This window comes from Topomyia yanbarensis, chromosome 1 (genome assembly GCF_030247195.1).
Source record: "Topomyia yanbarensis strain Yona2022 chromosome 1, ASM3024719v1, whole genome shotgun sequence".
Classification (NCBI taxonomy): domain Eukaryota; kingdom Metazoa; phylum Arthropoda; class Insecta; order Diptera; family Culicidae; genus Topomyia; species Topomyia yanbarensis.
This window is the reverse complement of record NC_080670.1, coordinates 28,468,544-28,485,449: the sequence shown is the minus strand read 5'-3', so window position 1 is coordinate 28,485,449 and position 16,906 is coordinate 28,468,544. Positions and strand designations below refer to the sequence as shown.

At 41.4% G+C, this 16,906-nt stretch overlaps 1 long non-coding RNA gene across 1 annotated transcript; it reads right to left on the bottom strand.

Annotated features, from left to right (window-relative positions):
- Positions 1-4,186: 4,186 nt before the first annotated feature.
- LOC131676273 (uncharacterized) lies at positions 4,187-5,305 on the bottom strand. The gene is made up of 3 exons (XR_009303109.1): positions 4,592-5,305; positions 4,367-4,532; positions 4,187-4,210 (listed from the first exon to the last, which is right to left on the bottom strand). It is a non-coding gene; the product is annotated as an uncharacterized LOC131676273 (long non-coding RNA).
- Positions 5,306-16,906: the final 11,601 nt, after the last annotated feature.

Sequence of the window (16,906 nt, the reverse complement as noted above, 5' to 3'; positions counted from 1 at the left end):
ACAGCGATGAAACATGCTACTTGCATATTGCTTGTGGCACTAAAAACTGGATTCTAACTGCACTGCGCACTTACCATTCTTCCATTAAATTCTTCTCATAGACCGGTTAGTTCGACTGGTCTGTCTATAAAAGTACCATCTCTATCACTTGAAATACATGTTTTTTGACAGCTCGCAGTTTTGAGATCACTCGCACTTTAAAAGTGCGGAGTCCAGGTTGGTGGAAAGTGCGCAATAGGAGTTTATCATTTTAGCGTAGCTACTCAGAAACTGTACCAGGTTTTCACAGGTAAAAATCAACGAGTTAAATTTGTTTTCGAATCTAGAGACAGGCTATCCTAAACTAATAACTCAATAGACCTTTCTCGTCAGACCTAACATCTGTTTTTCTTATTTTTAATCGAAAGATTACACATTTATAAGAACATTTCCGTAAAAATGAGATTTTTAGGAGCTATCATGATTTTTTAAAATTTGAAATATGCAAGAATGTTGAATATTTTTTTCACCTCAGCAAGAATGGTGGGACTTAAAATGCGCGTTTGGGCAGCACTGTTTTGAATATTTTCCCTTAAGTTCTTGGCAACGCGGTAAATGAAGTGGTGAATCGCAGTACAGAATTCATTAGCAATGTAAACAAACTAAAATGAACCTCTCACTGTAGAACATTGGATGAAAATGTTTAACCTCACTTTTTTGACAGTTCGCAGAGCTTGTTTACATAGACTTGGAGTTTTTTTTATTCGACCACAGTATGAGAAATTTGATTTGGTTCACTTTTAAATGAGAATATCTTGTATTAACAAGCTCGCTAGGCTTTCATTTTTATTTGACGTCATTAGGTAATGTTCCGTTAAATTTGGCATTTGGATTTTTCTTGTCCACGATTCGGTGAAGAAAGCGATTTTATTTGTTGCGATCAATTCAACTTGTTTTGTTTTTTTTGCTGAATTACAACGTTAGCCACGAAACATTTTGATGATCACTGGTAATTGCATTGATGTCCTTGAAATTATATACATCGCTTCATAGGTCCGCACCAATTGCAGCCGCTCCACCTCGCCGGAATCGAGTTAGCCGATGGTCTAGCCTGCGTCACACTCGGCTGTCGCTGCACCAATGGTAGCTCCCAACCAGGCACTTGGATTAATTGCTCAAATCGCAGCTACTGCTGGTAGTGTAGCGATCGGCTCCGTCGGTAATACCGTTGGATATACCCTCATCGGAATGTTCAGCGGTTCCGATTCACAAGAGGCAGCCTCGTCTAGCCCCGGTATCGGGCGAGGCAAACACTCCGGCGGGACCATGCTCGTGGGAGATCAAGCAGTTATTATCTTGTACCCAAGGCCAGGCCGAGTGTGATTCGTAACAATTACCAAATTTAGAAGTCCATATACATAATGTTCACGTGATAGTTTTTTTGAATAAAAATAGTATAAATGTTGGCAAAATCCTGCAGCACTAGGATCGAAGATAGAGCTTTAACACCAACTCACTGTGCTTCGGTGTTTTTTTTTGCAAACGAACTATCAGGTCTGGTTTTATTTAGTAAATGTTTTAATAAATATTAGTTCATTAGGAGTATGATTTATTTTGATGGCGCGGTGACGGGGTGGTTAAAATGCGAGTCGTATCTTAAAAATCGATCGCTTGAAAGTAGTATAAATGATTATAAAATGCGACAACATAAACTCATAACGTTTCTAATGGTTATTTAGCCAAAGGTAACGAGAAAATAGGTATGTTTTATTCATGTACAACAAAAATTTCTCAACAATAATTTAATTTATTATTAATTGTTACGCGTGATTTTGTCTCCAGTGATTGGCCAAAATTGGTCGCATTCAGAATCTGGTGCTCTAAGCATAACTGTCCCATGTTAATAGCAAATCCCATAACAAATGGGACAGTATAGCGACCATACAGCTGTAACAGTGAATTTAGCATTGACATCAATATAACCAGGTCGGTTGCAAGCAGAAAGAACAATACTAGCTGGGCTGCTAGCTGTTTGTGCTACTAATAACACTTGCAGTCTGTCAAATTAACATGATTCTATGATCTAGCTCCAATGACGATGGAATATAGCCGAATCCAAAGCCCAACCCATCAGCGCATTTGATCATGTAATGGATATTATCAACTTTGAAAGAAATACATTTTATTGTTGTCTGTTTTTGAGGTTAGAACTTAGAACTTTTATACTATTGTGAGAATGGTCCTCAGCAACTGTCCTTCCAAATCAAAGACTCCTGCTAGCAATGGCTTCGTTCAGAGGCTGCTGCTGTACATTTGTTTTCGTTAGCTGGCCCATTACGATTCCCCGGACCGAACCACTTTTCCGCCACCACAAGTGGGAAACGAACGATTCACATTTGATTTCCGTAGTTACAAATTACCGAACCACTGGCAGGTAGCATAATCTTCGGACTTAGTTGTGAATTGGAGCAGTCAAGCCTGATTTCCCGAGCTACATCTCCAGTATTGTCGTCCCATAGGACTAGTGAACCTAAATGTGTCCCACACACATAGCACACCATCCTGGCAACTAGATGCGCCCATCTCGGCCTGCCACTGGTCTATGAAAATACATGAGATTTTAAAATATAGGAATACGGAGATTTTAAAATATAGGAATACTAAATAATAATAATAATAGACAGACAACACAGGTCCAGGTGACAATTTCACACATGCCACCGTACTGTCAACAACCATCAACAAAACCTATGAATGCGGAATGTGTGACCAATCATTCCCCAAGAAGAGACAGCTGGCAGTTCACAAGCGCGTACATGCCGGCACGCGACTGTGATATTTGCGGTAAAGCATATACCAAGGGTATAAATCTAAACCGGCACAAACGGATACACACCGGCGAACCACGGCACCGTTGTCGGATATGTGGCAGAGAATTTTTCACTTCTGAGCAGTTGGATCAGCACCAGCTTACCCATAAAGATCAGGCTTACGTTTGCGATATCTGCAGTAGGAAGTTTACCGAAAACAGTAGTCTCACGCGACACAAACTTATCCATGCGGGTGAGAGATCGCACAAGTGCGATATTTGTGCAAAGAATTCATAACTAGTGCTGAACTCACTCGCCACATGCGCATGGATACTGGCGAGCGTCTGTATAAGTGTGATATCTGTGGCAAAGGCTACGTAGAAAGAAGCAGTTTGAAACGTCACCAGCGTGTTCACATCGATATGAATCTTGCGGATCAGATATTTAGTTGCGACATCTGTGGTAGAAAGTTTCTTGAATCTAAAGAACTTACGCAGCACAAACTTATCCACAGCAAAGATCGAGAATTCAGATGTGAAGTCTGTGGTGGCGGGTTTATAAAATATTCTCACGTGACTCGGCACATGCAAATCCATACAAACGAACGCCCATACAAATATGACCTCTGCGAGCAGGAGTTTCTTTGAAGAGCACATTTGACCCAGCATAATCGCAGGCATGTTGGCGAACGACCCCATGGCTGTGATTTGTGTGGAAAAAGATTTGTTGAACGTAGTCATTTGATGGGACACAAGCAGCTGTACGACAGGTCAAGGAATGGTAGCATGCGAAAAGGAAAAATTAAGGATTCTACCGCGACCGAAAGCATCCACGCGTTCGCTGGAGGCGGTAATGGGAAAATAAAAAAGGAAAAGCAAGTTCTAACATAAATTATCTGATTGAAAGCAATGTAAATAGAAGTCTTGTTTATTATAAAAATGTATTTAGTAACTTTCTCTATATTAAATTACGGCGCCATTAAATGACCCTGTTATCAACAATCGACACTATAAAAATTATCCACTCCCTTACCAACGGCCTGCTGAACTCTCTCGTAACCATTGTCTTGTAGGAGCTGTTCTAGTTCAAGTCCCACACACATAGCAAACCATCCTGGCGACCAGATGCTCCCATCTCGGCCTGCCACTGGTCTATGAAAATACATGTGATAGGACCGCAATGGCCGTTTAGGGTGAACTGCAATAGGTGGCTATCGAATCGGAACACTTTAACAGTGTGGCCCTGGCTGCCAGTCATGACTGTACCACCCGCCACTTCCAAACATGTCACCGGTGACCCTGCTGGTGAAACTCCAAGATACATCGAAGCTCCTCCTCGGATGCGTTATGTTGAGCTGGCAACGTTGTGGACAGATTGCTGAAATAAACTAATGCTTTCTGCCGAACCGGTGCGTACGTGAGCTAAAAAAGAATAAGAATTAGGGCACTTGATGACATACTTATTGCAGACTGAAAATTAAATGACTTAGAATATACAGTATTTTAAAATAACAAGTAAAATCTGTCTGTTCTGCGCCCTAGGTGAGCTTAAAAAATTGCTTGAAACATAGTACTTACTTCGCCCATATGCAGACGTAAATCCCCAATCGATCTGACAACCTTGCGTGTACGTTTCCAGTCTCAGAGAATCGATTCGTCCACTCAACCGTGCGACTATCACTTTGTCACCGGCGAGCTTTATGTTCGTTACCCCATTGTTGTGGGTGTTTTTGTCATATATACCCTGCAATGAAACGTCCGTCAATAGTTGTAATAAAAAACAAATGACTCCATACAATTTACCTTAAAGTTATCAGTCGTTCCCTCCCAGAACTCCAACCGCCCATCTGCACACCCAATCTCTGAGATTACCAAAAAAGTCCAGGCACCAGATCGGCAAAATCTGGTAACATTTCTTCCGCGCTGAACCTCCTCCTCCAGGTGGCTGAGAACATTCGCCAGCGCTCATCTGCTGCCGGGGTGGGATGGAGCCGTAAGATTGGACTTACTCTCCACCGCTGCTACATCATAGCCCTTGGTCGAATTATTCCACAAAAACCGAATTCGCAGATCCGCACAAAATACCTTTTGGGCATACACGATTATCATTTGTAAAATGTTTCTCATACTGGACGGTAAAATGAAACCATTCTGGGTTAATATTTTCCTGCATCTCATTCTGATGATGTGCCTGGTGAAGTTAAACTGTAATTTTTTCTTCAGTTTGGAAGCAAAACTGGTCGGCGAACTTTCGGAAAACGGGAGACAGCTGATGTTTTTGGATTCCTTGGCAGGATGAAATACATATCAGATAGGTATACCTATATAGAGAAAACAGGAAAAAACAAAAAAGATGTCATCGATGTTTGAAGAGCACTTTTCACTTTAGAGCAGCGTTGTCAGATGGTTTTGTATAATAGGTTTGTTCTAGTACACAGAAGTTGCTCCGGAGCAAACAGAAGCAAAAAATACTTGCTTTTTACTCCAGTTTGCTAACGGAAGAAGAAAAAAGAGAACATAGGAACGATTTTCTCTCTGCTCCGGAGTACTTCCACTTTCTACTGGTACTGAAAAAAATCTAATGTCGGTATAGTTCTAAATAAAAAATAAATGGGACCAAAAGTTACCTGCAAATTATTGGTTTTAAATTATAGATCATTCTAATGTTATGTAATCAAACCTACCGAGCTCAATCGATTTCAGAATCAGTTGGTGAGCTTTATTTGAAATTTTGATAGTAACCTGGCAGATTGCTGAATCAATTTCCGGATGATTTGATGTGGTGAAGACATTTTCTAAAAAGGTCCAAACGTAATATTAATTGATCTTATTATATGAAAATCGTTATTTTTTGGTAAGAAAAAAGAAATCGGTATTTTTAGTAACTTTATTGGTTTTGAAATTAAAAATCGGTTTAGATATCGATAAATCGGAATATTCTGCAACACTGTTTTGGGGTTCATCTACGTCAAAACAATGTTTTTGACAAATTGGAATGAACTCTTGAAGTTCATACCCAGTAAACGAAACGGCGAATAGCCAGATTAAAATAGATGCCGGCGAGCGGTAGGCTACTGGAACTTTGTTATAGGCTACCCGCCGTAACTTTATTTCATATTCCCCACTCAAAGTTCATCCAAATGGTGTAAAAGTATGGAGAATCGAGGTAAAATAGGACAGGGTAATACAGAGTAAAATGGGCAGTTCGAAGATTTTTTTATTTTTTCAATAGTTAGAGACACCAAATTAACGTGACAGTATTCAGAATCGATCCAGCGATGAAAACGGAAGCTGTTCTGCATATAAAATTTTTTGTCGAGAAAGGTCTATTAACGAATGCAACTGATCCTTTTTTTCGACAGTACAAACAATGCCTGCTCGCATAATTAAATTCTAAACATAAAGGGAAAATTAATGCAAACAAAACCCTTCTCAACTAGCCGTGAGTCTGTACCCTAGAGAATGTTTTCCAATATCTCGGTTGAAAAAAGGAACAATCCCACCAATTACACCATCAGCACAATCGTTAAGTGGGAAACGGTATTATCTACTTTCACAACCATCAAACCAATGCGCCATGGTATGATCTGTTCATGATCGGGTACCTAACCTCAACACCAAAAAACACAAACAATCAACGCATCGTACGTGAAAGTGAGTGTGTCAAATAAGATGACTTCATAATACCGCTTTCACCTCACCGGGTCGGCGGTCCCTAGCTATCTAATCCCATCACAACAACAATCAGCATAGCACCACAGACTAACAGACATAACACTATGAGGGAATTCCCTAAAAAAATATCGATCCAACAATTTTGCCAGAACACTAGCTCCACCTTTTATTCACGGTCCCAAACAGTCATTTGCTGGTGGGTTACCCCTCAGGTTTGGGAACAATTTTTCAGTAGTGGTATATCCCCCATATGCTTCTTCATATGTCAGTGGCGCCATAAGTTCAAATGTGGCCACAGTCCCAACTACAAATATATTTAAAATGGCCGTTAAAGCGGGCGTTGTTTTTGAGTGTTATGTCTGTTAGTCTGTGATAGCACGACAAAAAATTAGCCTGGTTGCTTTGATTGATCAGAACGAAACGGGGACGGTGACAGTTACCGGTAGGTACTGACGGCGGATCCCACCGCCTGATTGCAGAACTGCGGGAACCGCGTTGTAATTAAAGAAATTTGCATATCCAAACACGCGTGACAAACGACGGTCGCGCGGGTTCTGGTGACTAGATTAGGTTAGCGGTTAGCGATACCTCTGTGATGTGTGTTTTTTTTTTCTTTCTAAATCACTAAGCTAAATGACAGTTCCGTCATGCGATGATTAAATTAGAAGGATCACCGTTTCGCCGCGTTCGGGTTTCCCTGCTGGGGTTGACGAATCGCGCGCGTTGCGATTTAACACGAATCGATGGGAGCGGATGTTGGGCTGACATTTCCAACAACAACAAAAAACCGTTCCGGTAAATGCAAAGTTTTTGCAAACATTTGTCAATCGTGAGAAAGATACGGTAGCTGCGATTGTCGACTGTGCACTCTGTGGTGAACTTTTTCCGAAGGGTTCGAGAGCCTGCCGTTAGGTTAGTGTGTGAATTTTATAAACTTAATCAAATACGTACGTATTAAATAAACAGTTTTACAAGGAAACGAGTTTTCCTTAATTCAAACATTTATTGATCATTTAAAAAAATGCTTGCAGACTCTGATGAGTGACTTTGCAGCAGATACCCGGTCAGCGTGGCAAGCAAAAGTTAAGCAAAGCGAAATTGATGCTGGTAGAGTTTCGGCGAGCATTTTGCGCGATTTGTGCGGGAATTCTGGCAACGAATTCGCTCAAATGCAACAACCGTTTCTGACAGAAGCGGTAAAACCAACCGATGCTGCTCACTTTTATCCAGAATCCAGACAGAAATGTACGGCCAAGATCTCTGCACGCTTCCTGCCACATCTTTGTCAGATGTTTTGCTCGATTCGTGCTAAATTCTACCAGGTAGGAATTGCCAGGATCTTTGCACAGTTTATGTCCGAGTTATACCAGGGTTTTGCTCGGCTCCTGTCAAAATTTGCCAGAAAACGCGAGCGAAATCGAGTTCGCCCTAGCTCAACTAATCCGACAGGATACGCGCAGAAATCTGACAGGGCTGCCAAACCAAGACTTACAGAAATCTAGCAGAGCGGTCTCTGCCAGAAAATTTGCTCACTGGGTAGCCGACGCAGCACTTTACACTCGAAGACTCCGAGTGCTCTCCTATCTGCCTCTCTCAACGTCCACGCTTCGTGGCCACGAAGAGCGACAGGGAGGATCAGTGTCTTGTATAAGGCGAATTTGGTTGACGTTTGCAGGTTGCTGAACCTAAGCTGGTTACGTAGACCGTGAAAGGCCCTGTTGGTAGCTGCAATACGGCTTTTTACCTCACGGGAAACATCGTTGTCGCTAGTCATAAGTGTACCAAAATAATCGAATTGTTCGACCACTTCAAACACTACCTTGGAACCAAACACAACTAGACCTGCATCTCTCATAACCAGCGACTGTGTACTGTGTCTTGGCTGGGTTAATAACTAAGCCTATCCTCGCTGTTTCCCTCTTAAAATGCACGAAGGCCTCTTCCACTACTCTTCGATCGATTCTAATTACATCAATTTCGTCCGCCAAACCAAGGAGAATATGCGACCTTGTGATGATAGTTCCGTTCCTTTGCACGCCAGCTCTCCTGATAGCTCCTTCAAGAGCAATGTTGAACAGCAAATTTTAAAGTGCATCAGTCCACCTAAGGTCACAAATAAGGTTGAGATCTCATCTGTAATCCGAATACTGGATTTTGAACCATCCAACGTCGCACGGATCAGTCTAACCAGTTTCGCCGGAAAACCATGTTCTGACATAATCTGCCACAGCTGATTTCTTTTCACTGAGTGGCACGCCGCCTTAAAATCAGTTAACAGACGCCTAGGATCATCCACAGGCTGATCTTCTGAGCCCCTCAAGAAAACCAGCCTGCTATTCGCCGACGAAGGACTCCTCAGGCGGTCTCAGTCTACTAAACAGGATACGCGACAGTATTTTGTATGCCGAGTTGAGGGGAAATATCCCACTGTAATTAGCGCACTCCAGTCTGTGCCCTTACTTGTAGATGGGACAAATGAGTCCATCCAGCCAAGGATATCCGAAGTACTGCACCGAGTCCAATAAACCAATTATATAATACGGAAGTGAAAGAAGTTTTATGGAAGAGTGAACACACAATTTACTCCAAAAAGAGCACTTTATAACTAGTGATTGTCACGATTACCAAAACTCAGATGTTGTGGTAAACATTGGCCAGACTGTCGATAACGTTCACTGTCACCAACGTGATAATCATGTGTCCTTTCTGGAATGTCATCATATCTCAGGGATAGCATATGGGTTTGTGCTTTGGGCCGAAATCCCAAGGGTTGCAGGTTCGAATCCTGCCTATGAGGGATTTTTCTTCACATAAGTGCTTTCGTATAACCCATCCAGGGATGTCAGGTACTCAGATTAATCCGTGTTTCACAGATTTTCAATGTTCTCCACAGATTTCCACAGATTTCTGTTATAACGCATTGACCTAGTGCTTGATCGAAAAATAAAAAAAAGGTCGCCTCTTCTTGTTTTGAGACAAATTTGTATGTATTTCTCAACACAGATTTGCACAGATTGTTAAATAGGCTGCGCACACATTTCAAGAAATGCGACCTGGCATCCCTGAACCCATCATTTCGATCTGTTTCCCCTGTTGGATATCACAATAGTATTGTTATTGGCACTTAATTCCATTTTTATACGTTGTATGCGTTCCATGGTAAAGCACTGCCCGGAAAACCTCGTTTTTAGCAATAAAAACGTAAACAGGGTAAACCGAGCAGAAAATTTGTATAACATCGGTTTAACTGAGATGCGGGTTAATGTACCCACTATTTAAATATAATCGTATATTACTTCACTGATATGAAGAAACGTACACAGCAGCGCTAGGACTAACAGTCGTGATTTTGTCCTTTCTTTCAATCGGATATCAATTACTGTAAAGAATTAGCTTATTGTTGCAACCAGCAGCAGCATTTTAGTCGCTTTCTGTGGTATTTTTCATAAAAGTTTGAAAACGACGCGAGCGACATCGGAAGGCAATCACGGAGAGCGACTAAAATGGTGTGACTGGTTGAATCGATAAGTCAATACATTGCGATTATCGTTTCGATTTCATGCCTTCAGTAGGTGGCAGTCTCTCGTTCTTATTTTGTTCACTCTCGTATATCATGAAGGAGATGATCAGGAATCACGAGAAAAACAAAGGAAATCAATTGGAATCGACTGAAGATCACCTTCTCTATCTTTTCTATTTGCGTGTAGCGGAATTGCGCTTTGATTCACTCTCTTCGGATTGAATAAAACAACATCTCTTCTAGTCTTGATGGCGATTGTGGAAAAAAATCGGGAGCCAATTATTTTTATTTAAAAAAAACTAACCTATTACTGAGCAGATTGGTGTGTCAATATGTTTATTCAACAAATTGACGAATTGACTTAGAAAGTGTAACTGAAATCTTCGTAGCAAATCCAACTGCCGGAAGGTACTAGAAAGTTGGCCATGCAAACTGCCGCTAATAAAACTTGTGCAAAAGTTTCACAAGAGTCGGATGAATTGCTGTAATTTAAAAAGCATCAGCTTCCATACAAAAATAGAATCTACAAAAGAATCGGAATATTTAAATTGACACATGTTTGACAATATTGCCGAATTTATTGTGTGAGATATTGAATGTAAAAAGGCAAAGCAAAGCGATACTACGTTTCGTAGCGGAACCTAACCTTCGGTTTCGAATAACTTTGCAACCGATTATCAATGTACAGGACAATTACAGAGCTAGTGCTACGATCCTACTGAAACCTTCCTGGCTGCAACTCGAACATATGACGAGAGATGTATGAGACCATCGCCTTACTCTCTGCTCCGCCAAGCCAGAGCCACTCTTGAATATAGTTATATTTAAACTTAAGATATCATAAAATTGAGCAAATTCGCGGAATACCATTGCACCGCTATAGTTGCAAGACGCCAGATTAAGAAAATAGAAGTTGAACTGTTTCTCCGCATCTACAAATAGCCTGCCATATCAGAAGAGTTGAGGCAAACACTTTCTTCGATCGAACATTGTGTGGATATTTTTCTACTGATTTCGATTTAGGTTTAGGTAGACTTTGACAGCTCGATAGATAATCACGATGCAGAATAAAAAGGTGGGAACATTTTTCTGTACTTAATTGAGGCTGTCAATATTTTTCAATGGGTTCTTTCATGATATGGTTGTTTACGTTTGACTATGACTGTCATATTTAAGTAAGCAAACAAAACCAATACCAGGCCCGTGCGCAATGTATTAACTTAAATATACTGCAGACCGTTTTGACAAATAAAATGTCATTTGAGTTCGGTCACTCTAAAAACAAGACAATAAAGAAACCAAGAACGAAACATTGCGAGGGTGGCTGGAAAGGGATGTATGTCAAGTTGGACGGCTTCTCTGAAGGATCGGTTCACGTTTCGACAAGCTTCGATATTAGCAACAGTAGTGAGTAGACAGCAGATGTCGGTCAGCGGGCTAGCAACGGCAGCTAAGGAGGAAAAAAAACACGAAGCTGGAGAAAATCGGGATATCGTTGTCTAGAGAAATTTTACCGCCGATGATTATTCCGTTGGGATGGATCGCGAAAACGGGCATCGGTATAGGGTTAAATACCGCCACCGAAAAGTTCTCAGCACCAGCTAGCAGATAAATAGGAACGACTAGCACCAAGAAGGGTAGAAAGCCTGGCGAAGGTGGCTGTAAACAGATGTAAATCCTTTTGGTCGACACCTCCGGCACAGGGAACAGACGTCCATGATCGAACAAAAATATTTAAAAAACCTGTTTTAATCCACCTAGAGGTGCAATTGTGCCTTTCTCATTTCTCCAAACTATGATTTAATATCTGGTTCGTACAATATAACTTCATGGAAATGTCTTTCATTCTTATTACACTTGGTAAGTATATATAAGAGCACCTTTTTGCATTCATCGCGGTATCGGTTTGAATCGGAGTTTTCTATGTGATCGACCTCCACAACCCGTAACTCCGGTGCTGGAAGTCGGATGGAGATGGAATTTAATATCAGTTTCTGGGGACGCAACACCTTTCATTTGAGACTAAGTTGAGCAAATCTAGCCATTTTCGAGAAACCAATATAACCGTTATTCTGACTTTGGATGCTTCCGGATCCGTCGATGGTGGCCAGTGTGGCCAAAGAGACTTTGAATGACTGTTGGGGACCTAGATCTACAAATTCAACAGTTGTGTTTACATTTTGGAAAATAATCACCTTTTTACATTCATCGCAGAATTCGTTAGAATCGAGATTTGCTGCGTGATCGTACGTATCACCCTGTAATTCAGGAACCAGAACTCGGATCCACACAAAATTCAACAGCAGCTGATGGACCTTTCATTTAAAATTAAGTTTGTCAAAATCGGTTCAGAAAATTCCGAGAAACTGATTTGGAAAAATCAACAAATTTTGTTTTGTAACCATACTCTTCAACTTGTAATTCGGAACAAGATGTCGGTTGAAAATGAAATTCAATAGCAACCTATGGGAATATTATACCTTTCATTTGAATCTTAGTTTGTAAAAATCGGTTCAGCCATCTCCGAGTAATCGATGTGGACATTTTGTTAACAAATCCGCACATACACACACATACATACACACATACACATACACACATACATACATACACACATACATACACACAGATATTTTGCGATCTCGGTGAACTGAGTCGAATGTTATATGAGACTCGGCCCTCCGGGCCTCGGTTAGAAAGTCGGTTTTTGGAGCAATTGCATAACCTTTCTATATAAGAAAGGCAAAAGAATAATATTTAATTAGCTTAATAAGCATGAGTTCAATGTTATCTTCATGTGATTATAATTTGCAAAGGTTGGTGGAATGCGTTTGAACGGGTAGGGAATGGGGGTTTAGTAGAGTGGGAGTGGAGGATGCGTCAGAAATCCTTCATCTTATTTCGGTATACGGGGTGGATGAAGGAAATCTGGGAGTGAGGGTGATCCAAGAAGAGGGGAGTGATGAAGGAGGGAGGTGTAAGGGCAAGGTGGGGAGGGGGGGGGGGAAGGGGCGGCTACGCAATACTCAACTGCATATTTTGCCTTCCATTTGAGACTTGGTTTGAGAAAATCGGTTCAGTCATCACCGATGAACCGATGTGACTTTAATTGTGGAATATGCCCGGAATTCCGGACTTCCGGAATCGTCGATAGTGGACAATATATTCAAAGAATGTTTGATTGGCAATCAGTGATCTAGATCTACGATTAGAAGGAATTTGGTGACCATTTCAATAGTTTTTAGCCTCTGAGGTATTACGATTGTACCGATTTATATGGGAAATTCCAGTGTATCCTTACTAACACCCCTGTAACTCCGGAAGCAAGAGTCAGAACCGAATGAAATTCAGCAGCAGTCAATGGCATTACTGTATCTTTCATTTGAAATTAAGTTCGTAAAAATCGGTAGAGAATTCGTTGTGGAATGGGTGTGATATTAGCTTAGGAACTTGGCGGGTTCCCCGAGGGCGTCATGAACCGTCATAGGTGGCCAATGTGGTCAAAGCTGCTTTGATTGATCAATAGTGATCCAGACCCGCAAACTAGAGTAATGTTACATCAATTTTAATATGTTTTACATCATTTGAACATTATGGTGGTACCAGTTTATATGGGAATTTGCTGTGTGACCGCACTCTTCAACCCGTAACTCCGGAACCAGAAGTCGGATCAACTAAAAATTCAATAGCAGCTTATGGGAGCGTTATACCTTTCAGATGAAACTAAGTTTGCGAAAATCGGTTCAGCCATCTCTGAGAAAATTGTGTGAGTTTAAATGACACACACACACATACACACACACACATACATACACACACAGACATTTGCCGATCTCGACGAACTGAATCGAATGGTGTATGATACTCGGCCCTCCGGGCCTCGGTTAAAAAGTCGATTTTTACAGTGATTGCATAGCCTTTCTTTATATGAGAAAGGCAAAAACGTGTGTAAACATTTGAATTAATATACGATAAACACTAGCGCCGCCACACTAACTCATCCCAACTATCCGTCAAATCCATTCCGGAACCGGTTCGAAATCTTGAATGGATTCAGTATGGAATCTTGCTCAAAGAAAACAACCGATTCTGACTCTATCGGTTCATGTATTTGAGCTGGGATTCAACTGGAAGTTCGAACCGGTTCCGGACTAGTTTGACTGGGTAGAGGAATAACCGCTGTCAATTCTGTCGAACTCCAGCCTCAAAACAACATGACGAAAGTATCGCACCTGGTTTGGATATCCCAACTAACTTCGAAACCGTTAGAGATTTTACACAAGTTGAATGCTGACGATGGACGTCTGTTCTCTGTGCCTCCGAATCGGTTCATGTCTCAACAGGTGACGATATTTGCAGCAGACCTGAGCAGGTCAGACCCAAGTAACCATAAGCATTAAGCCATTGCACTATATTGGCTATACATTTGCACTAATGTTGCATTGAAACTCTATTACAGCATTAACAACGCAACAAAGCTCTATATTAGCATCAATAATGCATAACTGCACAGCCGACATATAGCATTATAGCTTGCTCTATATGCGTATATAAAGCTGATATAACGCGTACATGCTTCAAGGATCTTTAAAGCATGTAAGCTTTACAAGTGCATTTAATGCCATTATAGAGCAAATAAGAAGCTGATATAATGCCATTGTATTGCTGTGGGTTTATTTGTTATGCAACTCTTCTTGAAGATTATATTCGGCATATTTCATTTCAATCAAACATATGCAATATAGTCCAGGAAGCAAACGCAGCGCACTTACCGTGAAGGACGAGGCAAGGTACCTCAGTTCGAGACTTACTAAAGGTAATTTTCGTAAACATTCATATCATGTGAGAACGAAAACCCATTAAGGATATTCATTACAATGCAATTAAAACAGAGTCAATTACGGTTTTAAACAGAATATTTTATTTTAAAATTTTTCCTTTTTGCTCATCATACCGAAAGGAAACATAAGAAATGGTTTCAAAACCATGGCGGACAATGACAACCAACTGAAGCTTTTTAATAGTTTTAGCAGTGCCAATATAAGGCTTTCAAATTTGACATTTGTACGCTTTTGCTATATAATAGCATTAGTACTGCAGAAACGAGCTGTCAATCTCTGCACAGTAATAGCACTATATTTCGCCTTTTCTGGCATAATATCAGCATTATATAAGTATTTAGGGCTTCACGGCTTTATAGGACAGCTTTATATGTGGATCTAAAGCAGATATTAGGCTACGTTATAATGCTTATTGGTTACTTGGGGATGTATCGCGAAGGTTGGATAGCAAGTAAGGGAAAGTAGCTATGGATAAAAACATGACGATTAACACAAAACAAAATAAGTAAGAACACAAAACAGCACTTAACGGTTGCCCCGGATGGATGAGGTTTGCGAGACACAAGAGATTTAAGTTTAGTCGGTTGGGTGAACAACTACTAAGTAGGGGTTTGCCCACTACTCGGGTTCTTAATTGCCCGGCGGACCCTTCCTTTCAGGGCGGCCTAGGTGCTCCTACAGAATTTCGGATTTTCGTTTCACAACAAAAAGTAAACAAACAAATAACCTAAATTTACCAACTTTTATTTGCTGTGTCCACTCTCCCTCCACTTCACTACGGCTGCTGGTGATTCACTGCTGCGGGCGGAAAGGCGGGCGGCTTCTTCCGACCGGCCGGGTCAACAACGGCCACGTTCTCCTTCGGTCGTATCTTCGTTGGCTGCTCCGGCAGCGGTCCTTGTCTTTTAGCTAGGGAGGTGAGCTTGGCTCCTTTGTTGGAACCTCCCTAGCGACGGTGGTGATGAATCACCGGATTCTTCGCTCCCCGCAAAGAATCCCGGAAGACACCGCAGTGTTCTTCCCAGGGGGAGCCGTTGTCCACCCTGCTTCACCCTCCTTGGCTATTAGCTGGGAAGGAGAGCAAAGCTCGTTCGGCTTATCCTTCCAAGCGAGGGCGGAATGGTGCGTCAGGATCCTTTACGGTTAGCCGGGGAAGCGAAAGCTCCTTGATAATTAGCTTCCCCCGACGGCGATCCAGCACCAGAAACAAACGAGTACCCGAACCACGGGCCGGCACTTTCTGACGGGTATTTTTACCGTCCACACGCGCACTATACCGTACTGGTTATGGTGGCGGGAAACTGTCCGAAAAACACAAAACTGATCAGGCGTCTGTTCGATGCCGTGGTCCGTCACTCTCTAAAAAACTCGATGGTCGCCTTCCTCACTCGACCCAAAACAGACACCAAAACCAGCACCAAAAAAACAGTACCGCCGCATAACTGTCATCGCTATGTGCAGCATATCCAGCACACTTATTGCAGCAAGAGGAGAGCGGTGGCCTACCTAAACCCTATGCTATTTATTTACAAATACACAACAAAAAATACTACACCTATCTGGACTAATAACAACGTTCATGAACTATTATTTAAACGAAATTTACATCAAAAACATGAACGCGCATAATGAGCAGCGGTGAGTTATGCTGCAATAACAATACACTCTACGGAGAGAGTACGCACAAATAGGTATATTTCCACCCAGTGCTAAATTGTTACCCTGACGGGTTACAATCTCGCCCACACCGGGTGGAAAAAAATTGGCAACAATTTTTTTTCTAACCTAGCACCTAACACCGATACAATAATAATACGCAATGAATAAATAAATAAATAAACAAAGAAAAACTAACTACACCTAATTATTTCTTCCGCAATTTATCAAAATTCATCAAAAAAAAAATCGACCGGATGTCCTCATTGGTGAAAAGTTTGCCTGTGTTTGGTCTGATAATACTGACAGCATACGCGAAGCGAGAGGCTATCAGCCATCGTCATTACTCGGCTATGGGTTGAACCCTAAATCCAATCCGAAAACAAGATCGGTAACAACTCGATATTCCCAAAATTCTGCAAGTGG